The sequence below is a fragment of the Dendronephthya gigantea genome, unplaced genomic scaffold (assembly GCF_004324835.1).
Source record: "Dendronephthya gigantea isolate DGI-Jeju-01 unplaced genomic scaffold, DenGig_1.0 000092F, whole genome shotgun sequence".
Classification (NCBI taxonomy): Eukaryota; Metazoa; Cnidaria; class Anthozoa; order Malacalcyonacea; family Nephtheidae; genus Dendronephthya; species Dendronephthya gigantea.
This window is the reverse complement of record NW_021163102.1, coordinates 251,088-256,542: the sequence shown is the minus strand read 5'-3', so window position 1 is coordinate 256,542 and position 5,455 is coordinate 251,088. Positions and strand designations below refer to the sequence as shown.

The following is a 5,455-nucleotide window of genomic DNA, read 5'->3' as shown; positions in this document are numbered from 1 at the left end:
GTATCTAAGTCTGTTCTCTATACCTTAACTTATGTACCTACCGATACACTATCAACGCAAATCGCAATGCAACCTTAAGTTCCAGCCACTGGGCACCCGATTCTTTGAGCATGCATGAGTGGGATGCTAATGTCATTCTGGACCAATCATGTACATAATTGAGTTTGGCGCGCGCGGGAAACACGTGACTTGTAGAACGCTAAATACTGATCAGTCCTTGTCGTTTAATTTCTATCTGTTCGCGTTGTTCTAGTTCTTGACCTTAGTCAGCCGGGCCAATTTCGAATTGAAATTCTTATCAGAGTGCAAATGCATACAGTTGCTATTGTGATTATGCAACTACAGTCTGACCTAAATTTAATTATGTGCAATATATGCTTGTCTATATAAGAATGATAAAAACATCGTTATTAAATCGATATTGGTCGCATCTTAAGTTCTCACATACCCAAGATCCTATTGAAAGTGAAGACCTCATTCTACCGTATCCCCTGTTGACCGGAGAAGTAATTAGAGAGTCATTTGAGCCTCCACAAAAGGCCTCATATATTTCTTAATGATTACAGTAAGAGAGAAACTACCGACGCAACTAAAATGAACTCGACAATTTACATAACGTATTCAATCAAAAGCTTTCACGACACGAACGTGAAAGAAAATCGAAAAAAATAGGTCTGTGCGAAAATTTGATCTGTGGTGCTTCTGAGTATCTGCATATAAAGTGTTATTAGACGCTTCGTAAACACAATGGGCGATCTTTATACGCTTTTCCTTTAGATATGATTAAACAAAGAGATATAGGGTTGGCATATAGGGGTAAGAGGCAGAGGGCAGGTTGCAGCCCTGCCACATATGGTGGGATCGAATTGGTAATAGGTCGGACAATTTTTCTACTCGACTGAATAGAGCAATTCTTATAATTTTTTACTAAAGTCAGTAAAGAGTCGAACAATTTAATTTTAAAGAGGAGTCGAGCAATCGTACGTCTTTGAGAGTGGTTACGAGGAGGAACAGGTTGAATGATCATTTTTGCAGACAGTACTTTCATAACCCATAATGATAAACTATGCAAGCTAAACATAAACGATGCAAGCTTTGTCAAATAATTTGCAGGAGGAATTCATATTACAGGATTTTGCGAGGAGAGGGTGCTCTTTTGAGGTTGACTCTTGTAGATGCATAGCCCATGGGACAGTGAATAACTGCACTCGACAAATAGGAATATTCATTGAGCAATTGTATATTGAACTGAGTTACATGGCGTTTATAAGTGCGTGTGGTTCCGTCATACGATAGTACAACACAAAGATGTTTATAAGCACATGCAGTAGCTAAGTATGTTGACTTTTAATTATCTAGATCATTGTGATATTGTCATTCTAATGTAGATTTTAAAAGTCTGCTTAGTTTCACCGACTGTGACAATGCAGTTGCTTTGTTTATTATAGGTTTCGGATAAGATGCATTTACCAGATGCAGGTATAACTTCTCAGTTAGATATTTACGAGGTAAAACACACCATGTATACATGGTCCTGACTGCCTCCTAAATATTGGTGTTTTTTTTCTAGAATAGCTTTTACTGTTGTTGTGTGTTCATCCACACTTAGCGCTGAACAGCCTTTAGTATTTTTGTGATACTGTAAAGATGGAAGCACATACCTTGTTTTACACTAATTTGAAATTTTGCTTAATTAAAAAAATATATGTCATTTGATGCATGGACAGTCATTTGAGTGGAACAAACATATGAATGTCGACATTGTAAACATTTTCAAGCTGACTGCAGTGAAGGGTGCGAGTAAGCCTTGACAGTTAAACGAAGGTCGTAGTTCTGCGTAGTTTTGGGAGTAGAGATTAAACTTCATTAGAGACACCTACTAAATATCCTGCAGTGCATAAGCCACCTGTGACTGTTTGTTTGCAAAATGCGGGGGCAGGTCAGATCGCGCAAAACATCAAATCGACTGTAAACTGATAAACATGGCAAGAGTTTTGACAAGCATAAGTAATTCATTGAGCACTAGTATAAATTTGTGAACATTGACTTTGTGAGATTTATTTTGATTACATTTAAATTGAGTCGAAATCGGGTTGGGAGCTTCCTCCGGCTGATTTGCGCTCAAACGCAGCGCGTTTTGTGGTTTGAACTTTAAGTCACCGCTAATCATCATACAGCTAAATGATACCAAACATAGATATTTCTTTATTTATAGTTCAATCTGGAAGGTTGAACTTGACATTGGACTCCACGATTTCGTCATTCTTCCATATCTGAACAACCCAATTTGATCAGCCAAAAGATGTAATTAATTTTCTAACACTCCTAATCCTTCTTAACCTTTATTAAGACGTGTCCCATCAATACCCCACTTGCATGCCCAACCCTGAAACGTACGTATACTCCAACTTCCATGCAAAGACTTCATTAGAGTTAAAAAAATTTTAAAAGGAAACGAAGTGGAGATTTCTATAGAAAATTGTTTAATTTGTATATTTGCTGCGTTATCTATTAACCTGAACTTATCGTTCGTGGCAAATTGTTTTATACAAAAAGCCCAATTATTTCTGTTTGTATGGTTAAACTTGATCCTTGCGTTTAAAAGCAAACAAGATAAAAACTATGGACAAATTTTTGTTAAATAAATTTAAGTTATTTAACTGACAAAATTACCGTTTTTGAGTTCAACTCATGCAAACGACCTTCGATCCAAAGAAGCCTATTTGAATTACTGATCAATCTGATTTATAGGAATTATTAAGGCGATTTTCAGTGTCGCCACAGAAGACTGGATAACATAGGATGCGTTTCATTGTTTTGATCTGATCAAAAACTGATCAAAAACTGACCCACATTCTTTATAAATTCCTCTTCTGGCATTCCAACGTAGGCTCAACTAAGCCTAGATGAAACATACGAATTGCCTTCAACCATCGAGAACACACTTTTTACAGAGGTTCTGAACATTTTGCAATGGGCCGATACCAATGAAAGACGAAATATCATGATCGGCATGGATTTCACCACCATTAGCATTGACGTAATGATGACAAATTAAATTAAAACACCCTCGAAACAAACACGGAACTTTAGCATGCCATTATGATCTTGATAGTTTTCCTGTTTTCGTCAGTGAAACGTAACGACGGCCTGCTATACACGCTAATTTGCATCAAATCAATCGCTTCGCTAGCGCGCGCTACTTCTTAACCCCCTCGGTGCTAAGCTAGTCGACAAAGGTAAAGCGTCGCCGAGAAGGCATGTCATTTGAGCAAGTGGGTCGCAGGAGTAACATCTAGAATATTTGAAGGTTAGTATGACAACAACTTAAGTATAATATACCCATGTATTATATGCATAATATACGTGAACTCTGCTACATTATTATCGATATCAGATATATATATGTAGATATATAATTGTGTTCAGACTACAGAAGAGGTTTAGCTAAATTTTTACCAGAATATGATCTTTGTGTTTATGTTGCAATCTAAGTCATTTCTACGGTGTAATATGCCCGGGGCTTGTAAAATATTTAAAATCATTATATAATTGTTCACAATGCAAAAACTATTAAAGTGTCAAGCTAAACAGTATACCATCTTGGGGCTCACTTGAAATAAGGTCTATCGAATTAATATATTCATAGAATTGATAGAATTGAAAATGCAGCCGACATTTATATATAGTTGCCAGATGTATACACTTGGAAAAACGTTATACTCTTGGATTTCGTGACACTGTTCTTCCAGCATGCAGATATGATAATCTTGACTGGGGCATATACCAGTATTGATAATTGCCCTGACAGATATGTCTAACTAAGACATCATACGACTTGTTTTAATATAAGTTACGAACCGACAGTGGTACTCAACCAGAATCATCAAGAGATTTAAAAACCAAATGCGGCTTCTTGCGTTTAGAATTTTTTCATTCTGACTTTATAATTGAAATGGGTGTAAGACTAGACATATATAAATTTTATGCGCATAATTAATATATAATCGCAAGCATTCAGAGGAGTGCTAAATATCATGAGTATATGAACTGTCTGTTTTAATAATTGACAAGAGTAGAGTTGTCGGCAGCCTTCTCTGATAATTCGGGGGAATTTCATGTGCAAATGTTGTTTATAACAGCAAAACGTAGACATGCAGTGCACCGATGGCAGTGACTGAGTTTGCATTATATAGCCTATGACTGTTTACAGTGTTCAGTCTAGCTTAGACGATTCCTTACCGGGAATCTCCTAGATTTCCTTTTATTATAGTGCACAGCAATAATCAAGATTGAATTTTCACGAACGTAAAAGTTACCCTATGAATCTGTGATACAGTATTTTCTCAAGAACCAATTACGTTCGTTACATTGCGGAGGGAGGGAATTCACTCACAAATCACAATTCATTTACTTTAAACAACATGTTCCAGGTCACACGGACTCATAAACTCTTTTTATCAATAGCAGGTGATATTGGTATACAGTCTTATCGCGTTGAGCAAACGCCAACTTCAAAAAAAACCCAAAGACATCATGGAACAGAAAAGGATTAAGCGACGAATCCAAGCTTACCTGTGGGAGTTCCTTGTTGGTCTACTGGAGGACGAAGAATGTGCCCCATTTATAAACTGGACTAACAAATTTGAAAAAGAATTTGTTGTGGTAGACCCAGACGAAGTTGCAAGTCTTTGGGGGATGTTGAAAAATCGACCGAATATGAATAAAACGAAGTTGAGAAGAGCCATAAGGCAGTATTATAAACGAGATCTTATTATGAAGGTATGAGTGCGATTGTCTTGGGTACTTAGTATTCATGACCGTGACAGTCACCCGTGACGCGCGGGCTGTGCTGGAAACTACTTGATTATTTGCAACCTTGAAAAAATCGTCATTGTCTTGGTATAGCATGTGCTCTCTTTTCTTTGTGTACTCCTCCAATTTAGAATGAATTCTTTGATGAAAAGTGATTAAACATAAAATTTTATATATATGCATGAAATTTAAACTGAGACCTATAGGACGTGGTATCATCACTAAATTGCCGCACTGATCATGACTCAGCAGAAAATATGGCGACTTTCCGATGGTAGCTGTGACACGTTACAAAAAAATCTTTCAGATTGCTAAAAACGCATATTCAAGCCAACTTTTTCATTTATTATGTTTCGAGTGGCTAAAAGAGAGTCTTTGTTGTTAACAGAAAAAAGGCATGTCATGTATAATATAAATATCAAATGTATAACAAATGGTTTCACTTTGAGTATAGTAAAAATAGCTGGAAGATGTATACGACAATTTATCATCCATCAGGCATCAGTGCTATATGTTGAATTCCAGTGTGCCGTTATTAATTACTTTCAGTCTTGTTACCAGACAACGGATAATCACGATATTTATAGCCGATGAGATATTTAGCCGATGATAGAGAACCATAAATATGTCAAATCAACTT

General features: G+C 36.6%; 1 long non-coding RNA gene across 1 annotated transcript; it reads left to right on the top strand.

Annotated features, from left to right (window-relative positions):
• Positions 1-2,869: 2,869 nt before the first annotated feature.
• Positions 2,870-4,514, top strand: LOC114533547. The gene is made up of 2 exons (XR_003688071.1): positions 2,870-3,310; positions 4,468-4,514. It is a non-coding gene; the product is annotated as an uncharacterized LOC114533547 (long non-coding RNA).
• Positions 4,515-5,455: the final 941 nt, after the last annotated feature.